At 41.1% G+C, this 19150-nt stretch overlaps 1 protein-coding gene across 7 annotated transcripts in view; it reads left to right on the forward strand.

Annotated features, from left to right (window-relative positions):
• Positions 1 to 19150, forward strand: part of LHFPL2 (LHFPL tetraspan subfamily member 2) — a 254259-nt gene that overhangs the window by 80034 nt on the left and 155075 nt on the right. For 4 of the 7 annotated variants that reach the window (XM_043978580.1, XM_043978576.1, XM_043978582.1 and 1 more), the window contains exon 3: positions 11007 to 11088. The exons of 2 other annotated variants lie outside the window; for them this stretch is intronic. The gene's annotated coding sequence lies outside the window, so the exon portion shown is untranslated. Of the gene's footprint in view, positions 1 to 9275; positions 9343 to 11006; positions 11089 to 19150 lie in introns of all 7 variants that reach the window. One more of the 7 variants, XM_043978577.1, reaches the window with a different exon arrangement.

The following is a 19150-nucleotide window of genomic DNA, read 5'->3' on the forward strand; positions in this document are numbered from 1 at the left end:
AATCCAGGGCCAGTGCTTTATCCACTGCACCACCTAACTGCCCCAAATTTGTGCTTTAAAAGCATACATGGTCTTGAAGAACCCAGTGTTCACCCCATGCCATGATGAGGCATCACAGTAAATCTTGACTGGAGGAGCTAATTTAAATAACCCAGTAGTTTTTCCAAACAAGCCTTGCCTCTTGTGAGGTTCAAAAGGAGGCTATTAACATGCCCAAAATAGAACTCATTCTCTCTTTTTTTTTTTTTTAGTGAGGCAATTGGGGTTAAGTGACTTGCCCAGGGTCTCACAGCTAGTAAGTGTTAAGTGTCTGAGGCCGGATTTGAACTCAGGTACTCCTGACTCAAGGGCCAGTGCTCTATCCACTGCACCACCTAGCTGCCCCCTGAACTCATTCTCTTTTTCACCCAGACTTTTCCTTCTACTGAGGTTCACTATTTTTGTAAAAAAAAAAAAAAAGAAAAAAAGAAAAAGAAAAAAAATTACCACTCCCATAGTCTTCCAAGTTAGTAAACTCAATCTTATCCTCAACTTGCTCCCTCTTTCTCACCCTCCACAAATTCATCAGTTGCCAAATATTGGCATTTCTATTTCTGTAGCACATCTCATATCTAATGCTTCCTCCCTACTCACACAGCCACCAGCCTGAATGAGACCCTCACCATCTCTCACCTGGATTTTTGCAGTAATCATTTTCCCTACTGCAAATCTCCCTACCCCAATCCACCCTTCAGTCTGCTGCCACTGGGATTTTCCTAAAGAGCAGGTATGACCTTGTCACTCCCCTGCGCAGTGAGATCTGATGTAGTTACCCATCTCCTGGAGGATCAGCTCTCCTCTCTTTGGCTTTTAAATCACTTCACAACGTGGTCTCAGCCCATCATTGTTGCCTAGTTTGACAATACTCTCTTCCCTGCATCCTGTGATCTAGGCAAACCTGGTCTTCTCTCTGTTCCTCACATGGTCCTTCATCTCCTTTCTCCATGCCTTTTTTTTTTTTTAGTAAGGCAATTGGGGTTAAATGACTTGCCCAGGGTCACACAGCTAGTAAGTGTTCAGTGTCCGAGGCCGGATTTGAACTCAGGTCCTCCTGAATCGAGGGCCGGTGCTCTATCCACTGCGCCATCTAGCTGCCCCTCCATGCCTTTTTATAAGCTAGCCCCCATGCCTGGACTGTGGTTTTTCCTCACTTCCACTTCACAAAATCCCTAAGTTCCATCAAGACTTAGCTCAAACTCTACCTTGTACCTAGAGCCTTCATGTTGCCCCGACTAATGGTGCTGTTCGCACCATTCCTTCCCTCTGGACTCTTCCCCTAGGATTTGGGACACTGATGGGAAGCTTTGGCCTTATCTAGCTTGGACCTGGGCCTCCACACGACTTCCTGGCTGCTTCCAAACCATACTGCCAGTCCTATCTCCCCACCCCCCAATTTCTAACTCCCCTTTAAGTGATGTTCTCCACCATTAGAATGTAAACACCTCAAGGGCAGGGATGGCCCTATGCTTGTATTTGAATAGTGGTATAATTTTTCTTTTTTTTTTTTTAAGTGAGGCAATTGGGGTTAAGTGACTTGCCCAGGGTCACACAGCTAGTAAGTGTCAAGTGTCCAAGGCCGGATTTGAACTCAGGTACTCCTGACTCCAGGGCCGGTGCTCTATCCACTGCACCACCTAGCTGCCCCGTGGCATAATTTTTCGTAAGAGCATGGAACTGCCCCCCTCCAAGTATTGGAAGGAGACAAGCAAGCTTCTAGCATACCCCATTATCTTTTTCCTTCAACCCTTCCCTACAATTGCCTGACATAGTAAGCACTTAATTCTTTTCTTTACTATCTTGTCTTTACCCACTTTATGTGTATTTTCAATTTACTCTCTATATATATTAGGATTGTTTTTGAGACCCTGGTGTGCTTCACACAGTGTTTGGCACCTGGTAGGATGTTTGTTAGAGGTGCTTGCTGAAGTGTGTGTTGTTGGAACAGATTAGAATTGAGGATGCTGACATTTTGGAATCTGTCCTTTTTTTTTTTTTTTTTTTTGGTTAGGCAATTGGGGTTAAGTGACTTGTCCAGGGTCACACAGCTAGTAAGTGTCAAGTGTCCGAGGCCGGATTTGAACTCAGGTCCTCCTGAATCCAGGGCCAGTGCTTGATCCACTGCACCACCTAGCTGCCCCTGGAATCTGTCCTTTTTGAAGAGCCCCAAGATTCAGGACCAAGTGGAGCCAGATAGTAAAGGAGGGATTGGGGGGTGGGGGTGGGGGTGGGGGTGGGGAAGGGGTAGCTTAGAACAAGCAGAGGCAGAAGCAAGCAGAGACAGTGATAAAAATGAATGTGCCCAGTTTGTCCTACAGTAGGGACATTCCTGAAGATTATCACGGTGCAGTTTGAAAGGTCATTCATTCATCACAATCACGCATTGGTTTATTTTGGAATAGACAGCAGAGAGCAATGTGGAGAGAGGGGCAGGCAAGGTTCTACTTAAGACAAGAAGTATGTATGGATCTCTGGAGCCTTAGAGTCCCCCCTAGGTCAAGATCTCTGAAAAGTCTTTGCCCTCCCTTATCTCTCCCGTGATGAAAGCAAGACTCCTGGTTCTTCAAAGTCTTTCTATGCCTTTTCAAACAAGCTCAAACCATTAAATCCTCCTTAGTCCATCTCTGAGGCTCTACCTCCCTGTCATATTTGAACTGATAAGCAATCCTGTATCCTTATACTTTCTTAATCTAGTTTCAGTTGGGATTAGACCTTGATTACAGAACCAGAGCATTCTGGAGCTGGAAGAAGTGTTTAACCTAAATTCCAGATCTGAAGAATAAATGTGTAATTTAAGTGTCATATGAAGATTATTTTAATTCTGGATTATCCCTATTTAGACCTTTCTCTTGCAGCCTAGCTGTGGTCCCTGGTGCCCGCTGCACCCTGAATGCCCCAAGGCTGCTCTTTCTGCTAAGTCTAGATGTAGACTGTACCTGCTGGTACTGGGCCAGCCTCAGGCTGTGGAATGTTCAATGAACTACCAGGAATACCCTGAGGCTACTTCCTTTCCAGCTCTGCTTTAGGCAGTCTGGTATGAATTTAGGGAATGTTCTAGGTCCCTGCCTGGCTAGGTGCTGACCTAAAGGTTGTTTGCCTTAAAGGCATATGTGAGTCATAAAATTATAGCTTTAGAGCTAGATCCAGGGAACTTGCCTCCTAATGGATCCAAAGGAAACAAGCTTCTAACATGGCTCCAAGTAGAATTTGGTATCTCCTCTCCCCACCATCCTCAGCACCTGGCATATAGTAAGCATTTAACAAATACTGTAAGGGTTTACTGGCTTGTATTTATCTACCTTATTGGTATTTTATGTTTATTCTGCATATATTTACATTTGTACATGCATGGAAACCAAAGCTCAGTCAGTGGAGGCCACCTCTATCGAGTAGGATGGTAAGGATTCAAACCAAAGTCCTCTGACTTTGGGGCATCTGGGTGACGCAGTGGATAAAGCACTGGCCCTGGAGTCCGGAGGACCTGAGTTCAAATCCAGCCTCAGACACTTAACACTTACTGGCTGTGTGACCCTGGACAAGTCACTTCACCCCAATTGCCTCACCAAACCAAACAAAAAACCCCAAAGTCCTCTGACTTACAACCAATATTCTGTCTACCCCCTGCACTGCCTCTGCCTCTCATATAATCTATATTTGCTTTTCTACTTAGATCTTCAGTTGTAGCTATTGTTGTTATTGTTGAGTCATTTCAATTGCATCCAACTCTTCATGACTCCATTTGGGGTGTACTTGGCAAAGATAATGGAGTGATTTGCCATTTCCTTCTCCAGCACATTTTACAGATGAGGAAACTGAGGCAAATAAGGTTAAGTGACTTGCTCAGGGTCACACAGTTAGTAAGTATCCGAGGCCTCATTTGAACTCAGGTCTTCTGACTCCAGGCCCAGTACTCAATCCACTTCACCACTGCCTATAGATCTTCAATACCTTATAGTAACTAGTCTTCATGGTGCTGATTCTAAATCATCAAGGAAATATCAGATTAGGGTCACTGATGCACTATTTGAATACCTACTCAGAGCCTATGATTCCATTGGTATTAGGAATTCCCAGTGAGAAAACACTCTCTATCAGTGCTAATAAGCTACTGTTCTGCTACTTCTAGTTCTAAAGAGTTGCCATGGGCATTGAAGGGCTTGGGAGCTCACCCAGGGCTCCATAGTTAGTCCATAATAAATCCATAGCCAGGCCTGAAATCCAGGTCCTACTGGCTTTGAGCTGGCTGTCTATTCACTACACCACGTTGAGCCTCTTGTGTACATGAAGATAAACTTATCGCTTAAGTCCTTTTGTTGTTAGTTGGTTTTTTTTTTTTTTAATTCATGTCCAACTCTTGGTGATCCCATTTTGGGTTTCCTTTGCAGATGCTAGAGTAGATTCCCATGTCCTTCTCCAACTCATTTTACAGATGACATTCAGTCAAACAAGGTGAAGTGACTTACCCAGGGTCACATAGCTAGGAAGTGTCTGAAACTGGATTTGAATTCAAGAACAGGAGTCTTCCTGACTCCAGACCTGGCACGCTATCCACTATGCCATGTAGCAGCCCAATTCAAGTCCTATCTCTGACACATTCTGATTGTGTGACGGCAAGTAATTGACCTCTCAGGCTCCTAGGCAATTCACTAAGCTCTAAATTGCTAAGCAATTGATGATTTGCATCGGTGGAGGGAGTTTGGACTTTCTGGACATTTTCTACACCAGTGAAATCACAGGTCTGATTATTTTTTTAAAAACCCAAAACTTTGTATATTTAAGCTGGGGAAAAAGTAGAGTGTTAGATTTGGAGTCAGAAAGATCCAGGTTTGGGGCAGCTAGGTGGCGCAGTGGATAAAGCACTGGCCCTGGATTCAGGAGGACCTGAGTTCAAATCTGGCCTCAGACCCTTGACACTTACTAGCTGTGTGACCCTCGGCGAGTCACCTAACCCCCTTGCCCCACAAAAATTAAAAAAGACAAAAAACAAAAACCAGAAAGATCCAGGTTCAAATTCTGCTTCTAACACTTATTAGCTTTATGACTATAAATGTATAGTACTTATCTTGTCTGAGCTTATCTACTAATTTATAGATGGATTGTAATCTGTGGCAGTGCTCACACTGCCAAGTCATGAATCCTTGACATATTGACATTTACTCTGCCAAAGAAGGCATGGATGTATAAAGTACACTTTGGAAAATTGTCTATTAGAAGCCCCAATTTAAGGACCTATAGCTTCAAAGGTTAACCTACACTGGTGTCTGGATAGCTCTGTATATAGTCACTTGTTTGCCAAGGGCTCTACAGAGGCAAAATGAAAAGAAATGAGATGAAGAGATGAAAGTTAAGTCACTGAATATAAACATGAAGAATTTGGATTGGCAAGTGCCTCAGAATATAAACCAGTAAACTCAGGTGAGGCAACTATGAGATGTTTCCTCAGACTTGCCACAAGCAATTGGGCTTCTGACTGGCTCAGGGTTCCATTTCCAGCCTATTTCCAAGATTTTCCAATGCAGTAGCCAGTGCTAAAAATGTGCCAACCAAATTCTACTTTAGTAGGAGGAAAATGCAAAATACAGCCATGTAAACTAGGAATGAAGTCTAAATTAGTCTAAGTGCCAACATCCCACCCATGTTGTGTTGGAAAGCCTTGATTAACAAAAGAATCCAGTGATGGGTACCCTGATAAGGAATATTTTAAGCCATTTGCCTTTGTTCTAAAGATACCCTGTTCTAAGTGGTTATTGGGAGGGAGACAGGTAATCAATCCTGTTTACTAATCAGAAATGAGGTATTAGGCTATTGGATCAAAGGGCAGTAAATAGGGAGCAAGGAGACAGCTCTTCTCTTCAACTGACATCAAAACTTTCATTCCCTAATTCTACCTCCTGTTTTCCCTTACCATCTAAATGCTCAGGAATAGGGAAATGTCCCCACAGCAGAAAATTTGAGAGAAAAGACTCGCTACAGTGGATTTCCTGAATTACTAGAGATCAACCATGTACTCTTCCTTTATTAATATGTGCTAACCCGGTTATAAGGGCCAACCATATGTTTAAAACATTTACTACAATGGAATCAGAAGGCGAACTGATGTCACAGACCTGCCTGTCCATTGTATTGAGGCTGTCTGAGTCTTTTGGCATAAAAGTAGCTTAAACTGTATTTGACCTAGTACTTCCATTTCTAGCCCAAGATGACTCATTATTTCAGATGTTTGGTTTGCTCTGATATTTGAAGTGATCTGAAAGAAAAATTTTAAAAACCATTTTAAAAAATACAGTTGAGTTCTTCAGGAAGGAGAATTCTAGTATCTGGGGCTTGGTTATCAGAACCCAGTTTGAAGAAGCCCTGGAAAATGCTTATCAGTCAGTACTTTAAGGGCCACATTGATTCTTCTTACTTAATCTAATGTGACTAAAGCATTCTGTCTATGAAATCTCCCATAAAGGTAGTAGTTTGTTTAGAAGTTGGGTGGGCAGGGCAGCTAAGTGTCTCAGTGGATAAAGCACTGGCCCTGAGTTCAAATCTGAACCCAGACACTTGACACTTACTAGCTGTGTGACCCTGGGCAAGTCACTTAACCCTCATTGCCCTGCAAAAAAAGAAGTTGGCTTTCTTTACCACCTCCAAGAAAGCCCAACCAATGCATTAGCACCTTTAGAAAGTTAACAATTTGGTCAGATGCTTTTCTTTGAAGGTTGTGAAGTGAAACTTGCAATTTGAAATCTTTCTTCAGGTTTTGGAAACTCTCTGTTAGATCTATATGCAATTGTTTTGTTGTTGTTCAGTCCTGTCTGACTCTTCATGACCCCATTTGGTGTTTTCTAAGCAAAGATAGTGGAGCAGTTTTCCATTTCCTTCTCCAGCTCATTTTACAGATGAGGAAACTGAGGCAAACAGGGTTAAGTGACTTGCCCAGGGTCACACAGCTAGTAAGCATCAAGTGTCTGAGGCCAGATTTGAATTCAGATTGATCTTCCTGATTCCAAGGCCCAGTACTCTATCCACCATGCTACCTTACTGCCCAATAGGGCATCTCTGGGTGTGCTCGAACCACCAACCTTTTGGTTGACAGCTGAATGTGCTAACCTATTCTACCACAGAGACCATGACATATGCAATTTAGCAATCATGAATTGTTTGGTTTTCAAGAATCAAAGATGAGTGTATTACATAACCTCTTAGCCTTTTGCAGGCTTTCTCTGAAGTCTTAAGGAATGCATTTAAATGTCAGTATATATAGAAGCATTTTTGAAAAGCTACAGAATTCCCACCCAAGAAATATTTAGAAGGGAAGTGACAAACCCTGGCCAAGACTTTGCTGTTGTGTGCTTTTCAATGTGTAGTCTGTTATTGCTTCAGTATTTTCATTAATGTGTTTGACAATAATCAGCATGGCAGATGATAGTTTTGAGATGTGGTCTATCAGCTGGGTGAGGAGAAGTGATTCCCAGGAAGGTTTAAAAGCAACAAAACAAATGGGGCCTATTATAAGTGCATAACTGCCCCATGCCATTTCAAAATCCATGCCTAATAAGCTTCCTTATACCCAAGTAAAACAAAAACCTTCACTTCTAAGGTATTTTACCTTGAGGACATGTCTTCCCCTTGTCTCTCTGCCTGTTGAAATCCTACCCATCCTTCAAGATCTAAACGTTACCTCCAACCTGAAGTCTTCCCTTATTCCCCCAGACAGAAGTGATCTATGATGCCTTATCTCTTACACAGAATTTTGTACTTACTTCTCTCATCTTACTCCATTGTATAATTTTTTATTTAGTCTGAACCTGAATAGGAAGCTTCCAGATGGGAAAATTCCTTCTAACAATACAGTCTAGCATCCCTTCTGCCCTGACCACCAAGGCCATTTCTTCTATCCACTAGACCTCACTCCCTACTTATTGCATGCATATATATATATATAATTTTAAAAAAACCTCATGGGGCAGCTAGGTGGCACAGTGGATAGAGCACTGGCCTTGGATTCAAGAGGACCTGAGTTTAAATCTGGCCTTAGACACTTGACACATACTTAGCTGCATGACCCTGGGCAAGTCACTTGTTTTAATTGTGATCATATTTTACCCAGTACATAGTACTTTAGTAGAGACTTAAATGGTTGTTGAATGAATGAAAAAATTAATGAATGAAAATGATCTTATCATCACTCCACTAATCCTCTTCCAACTACCTCCTTACTTTATTCGGAAGGGGACATTAAGTGGTCTTGAGAAGTGGTAGAATCTAGATTTATAGAATATTGGAGCTGGAAGAGACTTCAGAGATCACCTGCTCCAGCCATTTTCATTCCATCTGAAGGTGGAAGGCATCTTGCCCAAGTTCACATACTTAAGTTAATGGCAGATGTGAGCCTGAACCAGAATCTTCTGACTCTTTCTGGTGTCCTTTCCGCCATATCACAAAGGGAACTTTGAAAACTTGTTAATTTCCAGATTATGGCTCAAAATGAGGGGGTGCCCATTTAACTTCTAGGTCTCTGTGGCTAGACCCAAAATTGGTCATAGACCTTCCAGGCCTTTCTTTAACTGGGTACTTTAACTCCCCGAAAATGCATTTATTCTTGGCTTATACTTTATATGTTATAAATACCTCACTGCCTAATCATGCCATCATTATTCTATTCTCCATTTGTTCAGTGCTTCTATATGTACTTCATTGTGTCTTAGGTCAGTGATGATGAACTCAGATAGAAAATGAGCCCACCAATCTGTACATAATCATCCATGTGGATAGTATATTGACTTACTTTTAAAATATAATATTATCTAAGTTTTATTTATTATATCTTTATTGATTTTGTTGAATGTTTCCCAATTAAAGGGTTTTGGGGGGGGGGCAGGGCAATGAGGGTTAAGTAACTTGCCCAGAGTCACACAGCTAGTGTCAAGTGTCTGAAGTCAAATTTGAACTCAGGTCCTCCTGAATCCAGAGCCGGTGCTTTATCCACTGTGTCACCTAGCTGCCCCTAGTTACATTTTTTTTTTTGTGGGGTAATGGGGGTTAAGTGACTTGCCCAGGGTCACACAGCTAGTAAGTGTCAAGTGTCTGAGGCCGGATTTGAACCCAGGTACTCCTGAATCCAGGGCCGGTGCTTTATCCACTGGGCCACCTAGCTGCTCCCCCTAGTTACATTTTAATCTGCTTTCTGCTGCATTTGGGAGTATTGTGGGCCCCCAGGCCTTCTGGCTGACACTTCTGTCTTAAATTATTAGATTCCTGGGAGAAGGAGCCTGGACCTATGTTGCAATGCATTTCCTGTCTCAGGTTGGCATAAGACTGGTAAGACAATCACTGCAAGTTTGATGTAGGATAGGAAGGCGGATCTGCCAGGCCTGCATGATGTTCTTCTTTTTATCCCTTTTGTCTTTCCAGAACATGGTCTCTGCAGTATTCATTCATCTTCATCCCACTCTGACCAAGGCTGATCTTTCTTGTTGTAGGCTCCAATGTATATAAAACTCATTTCTGTAGTTGGCTTGTCATCCCCTTTGCTCAAAGGAGGTGCTTCTACAGGCTTGGTTATACAAACCATAAGAAAAGAAGTTATAGCCTTGCCTCTTTGGGCCTCTCCATCTCATTTCCCATATTAATGTCAGGAATTGGCAGCAACACAACTTTGTTATTGAAAACCTGTGCCCAACTGAAAACAGTTAGTGACAGTGATTATATGGAAGCCCAGTGACTGCCAAAATCAGGAGTATAAACTGCATGGTGATTTAGCTCTCATGACACATTTGGGACGTGGGAATGTGGTCCATTATGAGGAGACTTTTATTTGTGAAGCACTGACGTTTTAGAATTGCAAGAAGTAGAACTTGGCTGCCTGAATAATTCAGGAGAATGTGATGTAAAGACAAAAGGCATCAATAAATATTTTAAAATAATAATGATGATAGGAATAATTCAGGAGAATTTGTGTCTATGTATGTGGATTTTTTAAAGTCTGAAGTATAACAATTTATTACTTGGTACAGATCAGAATGTGATTGAATAAAGGGGAAAATGTCCAAAATAATCAAGCTATTATAGAACATAATTTTGAAATACTTTTGGTGAGGAGGGGGAGTGGAAGAGGAGGGAGGAAGAAAGGAAGACCTTCTATCCCAGGGGGTGGTGGAATAGAGTTTAGCTTGAGAAATATAAATCATACAGCAAATGAAAACCAAGATCTTACTGACTTTGTGTTATTACCAAGTGTAGCTTTATAAAGATGAGTATTCCTTGAACAAATTTTGCTATGGATTTGCTCTAAGCTTCCTTTCCTCGGTCTGAGCCATTAATCTTCTTGTTCCTTTGTGTGAGGAGTTTTTCCGTGCCTTTCCAGAATAGCTGTAACAGAAATTTTACCCAATCTGGACCCACCTCATCTCTTCTCAAATCCCTGCCCAAGCTCCCCCCTGCCCCATCATAGCATTTTTTTGTTAGTGGCATTACTGAAGGTCTGAGCTGTCCATTGGAATGAACATTCTGTATCTTATTAATCCAAAGTGTGTGTTCCTGACCATTGTCCAAAGCTTTGCCTGGAACACCAAGAGTAAACAATGGGAAGAAGAAAACTGCTTTTTAGAAATCATCCTGAAGCCTAGATTTAGCTAAGCTCTCAAACTCGGAGTGAGACATGCATAGGACCCTAGATTTAAGGGTATAAGAAATCTTTGTTGTTGTTAAGTTGTGGCCGACTCTTCTTGACCCCATGGACCGTGGCATACCAGTGCTATCCATGGGCTTTACTTGGTAAAGATACTGGAGTGGTTTGCCAGTGAATTAAGGCAAACAGAGCTTAAGTGATTTCCCCAGGGTCACATGACTAGTAAGTATCTGAGGCTGGATTTGAACTCAGGTCTTCCTGAGTCCAGGCCCAATGCTCTATCTATCCACTGAGCCACTTAGCTGCTTCTAAGAAATCTTAGAAATCATCTAATGCTCCCTCTTCATTTTTTCAGATAAGGAAAACTGAGGCCAAGAAAAGTAAATCATCTTCCATCAAACATAAATCCATCCTGACTGTTCATGTTTGACTAAAAGGTATGAGACGTAGCTTTGCTGTGTTTTCTTTTCCATCTACATCTTCAGTCTGCGTGTCTTCCTTATTTCTTGCCTCAGCTAACACACTCTGCCCGTCTTTTCCTTGTTCTGTGTTGTACTTGCATAAGGTCTGTGTTTGGATCACTTATACACCAGAATATTTTGTGCTAACAAAGCGTTTGGCACAAAAAAAGCATAGTTCTAAAGACATGAGTTCTAAGCCATAAGGCGTAGGGTTGTGGGAAGGATAGTTTTAAGGATCACAGGGCAATAAAAGAAGAGAGAAATTAAGCCACATTTTCATTGGGCTGATCCCTCAGAATGAATTTGGATGTTCCACCTTGATCCTACCATTTCTACTATGGTTTTCCGACTTTCCTGCTTTAATTTCCCTTGAAGATTACAGTGAGGAGCATTGCCAAATCACAACTAGCCTTTACTGTGAGAGCTTGAGAAGCCAGAGTTTATTTCTAAGTGTAAACTTTTTGGTAAGCCTTTTGTTTAATGAATCATTAATGTGATGATGAAAATGCCCTAATAAAGATAAAGAAACTATAAACTATTCTAAAAGCTATGGGGGAAAAAATGTGAAGGTCAAGTTAATCACTCATTTCTCTGCATTTCATTTGGGCTTTGGACTATATATTCCCATGATTGGTGGTTTATGGGATATATATTGGTCTTTTATTTTACTTTTAAAATGCACGAGTGCTTATAAATCATTGTGACTGTCTTACTGTGTGGGCAATGGCTCTGTGGGTGGTGATTTTGTAAAAGTGGCATATCAGGTTTCTTTTTCCTCCTGCTCTGCCAGCCCATTAAATGCAGTAGGAGGTGAGAGCAAGGAAATAAATACCTAGATAGACACAAAAGGCAACCAATCTGATTGTTCTCAGAGATGTCAGATATACTCAGGTAGGATGTCAGGGGGCCCCAGCGGATGGAGGAGACATTTAGATTTCTCATGATAGATTTTTTTTGATCATAAGAACAGTTTGAAAGATTAAAGTGTCCCAAGAAGACTTAAAAAGCTCCTTTTACAACCTTGTCGCCCTGGTTAAGTCTTTTGATCTGCCTTGATTTATTCTTCTTTTTAAGAAAGGGGACAATCCACCAGAGGTTTGATTACTGTGTTTTTCTAAATAATTTGAGAAAGAATACTTGAGTGAGTGCAAAAGTTTCTATGTTTAGGATTTTTAAAATATCAAGTGCAGCGTAAAATTGTACCCTTTAAAATATCCTTTGTCAATGGCACAGGTAAGTATAGAAAATGTTATTAAATCAAAGTAAAAAATAATTAATCAGCACCTTTGCAAGATAAAGCCCAAAGGGCCATTAAATATACATTTGTAGTTAGAAGATAAAGAAACAGGATTCTGTTCTAGTCTTCTAACCAGGTCATCCTTTTATGTATAATTTGTACCTGATCTCATATCAAGAACTTGTGAAATGTGGATAAATGTATTGATTCAAAGGGAATCTTCCACTGAAATACATAACTAAGTGTGTGTATGTATACACACACACATATAAAATTATTGCCCATATTTTCTCATTACTGGTTGAGTATTATTAGTACAATGTTACCCTTGGCTCTTCCAAAGTAAAATACAATGAAACATTAACTCTTCTTTTAAAGATTATTATATGCCTCTTTTTGTTATCACTATCTTATAACAGAGGGGATATAATTGAGTTTCGTGAGGATGTCAAATTTTTCGCATTAGATTCTACTTATTACATTTTTATAATAATGCATTTAGCTTGAAACCTTGATGCATCCATACATTTGTGGGCCCTCCCTCTACTTTTTATCCCATATAATTCGTTTTTTCTTTTAATTTCTTCTTTTTGTTTCTTTCACTAACATTTCTAGAATTCTGTTAGTATAGAAAGGGGACATCTTTGCTTCATGCTTCAATTTGTCATAAAATCTAGTGTTTTCTCCTTGCAAATAATGCTAGCTTTTGGTTATATTTATTTTTGTTATAATTTAAAGTGACCCTTCTGTGCTTAATGCTTTGTAGGGTTTTTATCATAAATATGTATGTACCTTGTCAAAGACTTTCTGAATTTGTTGATATAATAAGAGGCAGTATGGTATAGTGGATATAGAGTTAGACTCAAACTAGGAAGTACTAGGTTCAAGTGCTTCCTCTAACACAGTAGCTTTGTGACCCTAGGCAAGTAATTTAAACTCTTAGTTCTAGGCAGGTAGGCATCAAGGTGAATAGAACTCTGGACCTGGAGTTAGGAAGACTTAAGTTTAAATCCAGCCTCGTGACCCTAGGCAAGTCACTTAACTTCTATTATCTTAATTTTCTCATCTATAAAATAAGATGAGGATAATTGCACCTATTTCCCAGGCTTGTTGTGAGGATCAAATATTTGTAATATTTGTGAAGTGCTTTGCAAACCTTAAAGCACAACATAAATGCTAGTTATGATTGTTTTTCTTGTTATTAATGTTCTAGGCAGTTTTTCCTGACTATAAGTTTCGGAGAAAGTGCTAAAGGTGCCAACCTACACTGATAGAGGGAATTGTATCACGTACCTTGTAAGTGCCCAGTTTATTCCATTAAGCAGAATGATTCCCATGTCCCCTGGAGGAGATCTTGCGCCTCAAGAAGCACTTACCCCAAATGCCACCAGGAAGTAGAATATCTAAGACAGAAAGGGAGCAGATGAGGATGATAAATCGCCTCATAGTTCTGTATATTTTTCAGAAGTACTTTTATGGATAGTTTTGTTCCACTCGATGTCTCTGTAAGGCACAGATTGGATTTTGCAAGTGAGGCTACCGAGATGTTAAGAAGTGAAATGTCACAAGGTTGTTAGTTGCAAATCTGGGGCTTAGAGTCTAGCTTGTGACACCTCAAGTGTCACCTCTGCCTTTTATACTCTCTCGGGGCCCCTCTATTGCTGTTGTTGCCTTACTTAATAATAATAATAATAAACATTTATATAAAGCTTACTTATATGACAGATATTTACAAATACTACCTCATTTGATTCTCACGACCCTGAGAGGCTAGGTATTGTTATTATCTTCATTTTGCAGAGGAGGAAACAGAGGCAAACAAAGGATAAGTAACTTGGACAGGGTCACACAGCTACTAAGTATCTGAGGCTGGCTTTGAACCCAGGTTTTCCTGACTCCATGGCCTGCCCTTTATCCACTTTGGGGAGAAGCAAACGGGAGATGTTTCAGGCTTTCATGCCTTGAAAACAGTGAAATTGTGAAATCAGTCTAACATTAATTTAAAACATTGAATTGAGGCAGAGGAAAGTGAGCTTATCTTATCCAAGGTCACATTGCATCAGATTCAGGGGTGGGACTTTCAGAGCCTGGATTTCCAGCTTATCTTTTAATCACCAAGCCGCAGAGCATCTCAAGGGCCTAGATACAAAGATCTCTCATGCTGTGCTGGTTCAGGGTCATGGGGTTTAAAGTCTGGGGGTGACTGATGAGCTGCTATGGGGCAGCTAAGGGGTGCCATGGTACACAGAGCACTGAGCCTGGAATTAGGAAGACCTTGAGATCAAATCCAGCCTCAGATACTTCCTAGCTGTGTGACCCTGGGCAAATCATTTAACCTGTTTGCCTCAGTTTCCTCATCTGTAAAATGGGGATGGTAATATCACACCTACCTCAGAGGGTGGTTATGAGGATCCAATGAGATCATATTTGTAAATTCACTTAGCACAGTACCTGGTACACACCTAATAGGCATTATATAAATATACTTATACCCTTTCTCTTCTTCCCCTCTCTTACAAGGTTGTTGTTACAAGGATCAAATGTGATGAGAGAAGTAAAGAGCTCATCCACCCTTTACATAAATGTCAGCTCTGTCTTCTCTCAACTCTCAGACTTCAAGGAAAGGTTGCTGAACAAACAAGGAGATTCACTTGCTAGTTAGCCTTGGCTGTTTCTTAGAAGGGATGGACCATGTGATTGCACAGGCCCCCTATGCTTTTAAATCCTGGGCATCTATGACCCTGAGAGCTTTCTGAAGTTTATGAAACAGGGCACCTCTATAGCTTTTAAGCCTTCATCCTCCTTCAGTCACTAAGCACTTCTTTGCAAATTAAGTTGTCAGCACAATGAGAGAGAGAGAGAGAGAGAGAGAGAGAGAGAGAGAGAGAGAGAGAGAGAGAGAAGAAGAAGAAACCAAATATCATCGGGCAAAAGTCTTCTCAGAATCATGTGATGTTTTGCCATGTAGCTGGGGATCCTGTTACAGATGCTGGTGATTATAGCTTTTGCAAACAATTGTCAGAGAAATTCATAAGATTTCCAAAGGCTGAAGAACAGCAGATGTGGAATTAAATTTCAAACAAAGTTACCCATAATGGCTTACATGTGGACACAGAGAGTCTTTAGGACTCGGGCCCGGGTCCCTGTGTCCAAGAGGTGTGGGACACAGAGACAAAAGCTGTGATTTGCTGTGCAAGCAACTTCTGGTAGTCTTTTCTAGTCCCATCTTTTCTTCCTGGCCTCAGAGTCACTTAAAAGTGGTGAACATTCTTCTATAACAGTTTGCAGTGTCTAGCAATGTCATCCCTTGGCTCTTCAAGAATAGAACTCCCCCTGGCTGCTCTTCCTTCTGCCAGGAAGCCTGCAGAGAGCCAGGGAATTATGGAAAATGTGAGTTCCTGTGACCACCTTGAATTGGCTGAGCAACAGACATTTCACTTGAAAGTTGCCAGCAAAAGTTCAAGTGAACCTAGCTTTATAGATTTCAGTCTCTGCTCTAGCAGTCAGTGTGGCCATGGCATTAGGTGATGAACGAGTGTCAGAAATGTCAGTCACCAAGCATTTATTAAGCATTTACTAGGATTTGGGCACTGCAAAGTGCCAGGGATACAGAGGAGGGAGAGAATAGTTTCTGTTCTCCAGGAGTGCCCATTCCAGTGGAGGAGACAACATAAAAATAACTAGTTTCATACAAGATCTCCAGAAGTAGAGATGTATCTCAGGGTACACAGAAGGAAATCTCAGGAGGGAAGGCACTAGGAATACTGGGGACCAGGAAAAGCCTCCTATAGAAAATGGGATTTGAACTGAGTCTTGAAGAGATCTAGGGAAACTGAGGCAAAGATGAGAAAGGAGAGAGCAGCTAGTGCACAGAACACAGGAGATAGTATGTTTTATGGAAGGAACAGAGGATTGCTAAGAGGTGCAGTAGATAGAGTATTGGGCTTGGAATCAGGAAAACTCATCTTCATGTATGCAAATCTGGCCTCAGACACTTACTGGCTGTGTGACCCTGGACAAGTCACTTAACCTTGTTTGCCTAAGTTTCCTCATCAGTAAAATGAACTGGAGAAGGAAATAGCAAACCACTCTAGTAACTTTGCCAAGAAAACCTCAAATGGGGTCATGACGAGTCAGACACAACTGGTGGACAACAGCATGTGACAAGCACTGTGCTCATTACTTGAAATACAAAGATAAATAGAGGGTTCTCACCCAGTCTCTGATATAAAAAATGAAAAGTTTCTAGAGCTTTTTGGTAGATAGAGTGTCAACTCAACCAACTTCTACTAAGCAGAGAGATCTAAACTGCAGAGGAAGATAGGCTTTAAGACTTGATGTTGTCATTGTTCAGTTGTGTCTAACCTTTCATGACCCTATTTGGGATTTTCTTGGAAAAGGTAGTTGGCCATTTCCTTCTCCACTGTGTCCCCATTTTAGAGTTGAGGAACTGAGGCAAATAGGGGTTAAGTGACTTGCCCAAGGTCACACAGTTAATAAGTGTCTGATTTGAACTCAGGACCAACTGATTCATAGCCTGATGCTCTATCTACTGCACCATCTAGCTGACCCTTGAAAGACTTGGTAACCCATCTTTTTTTTCTTAAATTCTTGTTGGAAGGAAAGAAATGTAGGGCAGTAGGGATAAGTAACGAACCCTTCCTTAGTTAAGGAAGAATGTATGTTGGACAAACTCTGTGGTATCACTTAAAACCGTAATGAGTAGCAGGACAGTCTACATTTTTACACTACTGGATTATTCAGCTCCTCAAGTGAACTTTGTTCATTACCCCAAGTGCTTCATGGTTTTGTGGTAAGCCAAATGAAACCAACCCTGGTGGGAAAGCACAGGAGATCTGAGTTCTAGGCTAAACTCTGTTCCTGACTAGCTGATAGACTTCTGGGAAGTTTGTTAATCTCTCTTTGCCTCAGTTTTCTCATCTGTAAAATGGGAAACTGCCCTAATATTGTGGTGTTGTAAGGATTAAGAGTCAATGTATATTTAAAAATGGGCAGCTAGATATCCAGGTCTAATGTCAGGAAGACCCGAGTTCAAATCTGACCTCAGGCACTTACTAGCTGTGTGACCCTGGGCAAGGTGATTTAACCTTGTTTGTCTCAGTTTCTTCATCTGTAAAATGAGCTGGAGAAGGAAAAGGCAAACCACTACAGAGTCTTTGCCAAGAAAACCCCAAATGGGATCACAAAGACTCAGACATGACTGCAACAACCGAACAACCACAAATATAAAAAATACCATGGAATATTAAAAACAGCATAAACTTTCTTATTATCTGTTCTTTCCTCTCCACAGTGTAAGATCACATGCCTGAAGACATAGATAAAATGTATTTTATTTCCACCCATTCTTCGTGCTGTTAAAAGGTCCTGAGACTTGAACCCACAGGTGGTTTTGCTGTTTCCCAAGGGTCAACATCCGCTCTTTATCCTTGTGAAATAAAAAGGACGCCCACTTAGCTCATTCCTACTGTGTCCTGAAAGGGGTGAGTCTCCTAGGAAAACATCCTTTGAATCCCTCACATCATTATTTCTTTTGCAAATCCCCACTCATCCCATCTGAAATATATTGTTGAGATTTTCCCCACCCCTGTCAGGCCACAGAGGCACCTGGGCTGAGGGGGTAGGATGCCAAAATTTCTTCTGAAGGCCCTAAACTGTTTGTGGTATTTACTTTCTCAGCATGTTCTCTCATTCTCCCTTTTTCAATTTTATGTTTTGTAAAATTAAATTTTGTATCCATCCGTAGAGCACTTTTTGTCCCAGCTAGGCAGCTGAGTATGAGCAGCTGGGTGGCACAGTGGATATTCAAATGTAGCCTCAGAGACTTAGTAGCTGTATGACCCTGAGCAAGTTACTTGACCTCTCTGTCTCTTTCCTTATCTATATAATGGGGAGACTAGTCATATTTACTTCTCAGTGTTGTTGTGAGACATTAACATATGTAAAGTGCTATATTTAATGCTAACTAAACCCAAGGAGCTTCGGATACTTCATGCATTTATCTCTTTGTCCCATGCTATTTCTCTGACATAAAGCCTATGTATTTGTCTAACTACAAGGGAAGCTGGCCCAGAAGAACCAACATCATAAGGAGATCGTGAGTTAGCATGGTGCTGTGACAAGGGTATCGTGCCCAGTTTCATTGAGGATGGCTTTCTATCCCAGCTCAGTCACTAATCAGCTAGGTCACTAGGAGCAAGTTTCCTTATTTGAAAAATGGGATCATAACACTCATTCTTCCTGCTTGCAGGGTTTTTCTGAGCAAAGCATTATGAAAATAAACATTATTATTGTTGATAATAATAATGATGGGGGCAGCTAGGTGACGCAGTGGATAAAGCACTGGCCCTGGATTCAGGAGGACCTGAGTTCAAATGTGACCTCAGACACTTGACACTTACCAGCTGTGTGACCCTGAGCAAGTCACTTAACCCTCATTGCCCCACAAAAAAAGATAATAATAATAATGATAATTATAATGAAACCTAATTTCCCTGTTGTTAGTCTAATTTGTTTTTCATCAAGCCCATGCTGTTTTTTGTCACTTCTCTGCTGGGAAGCACTTGTTGCTTATTAGATCTTCATAGTCTTTTGTTTAGAATAACCTGGGGAGCCTCTTGAGCTCAGTTTTAGTTCATTTCAACCTTCTTTCAGAGGCAGGGAGGTGCCACACTGGATGTAAGGTTGCACCTCAATTCGGGGAGACCTGTGTTCAAATGCAGCTTCAAATACTTATTAGCTGTGTGACCCTGAATAAGTCATTTAACCTCTATCTGCCTC

This window comes from Dromiciops gliroides, chromosome 1 (genome assembly GCF_019393635.1).
Source record: "Dromiciops gliroides isolate mDroGli1 chromosome 1, mDroGli1.pri, whole genome shotgun sequence".
NCBI lineage: Eukaryota > Metazoa > Chordata > Mammalia > Microbiotheria > Microbiotheriidae > Dromiciops > Dromiciops gliroides.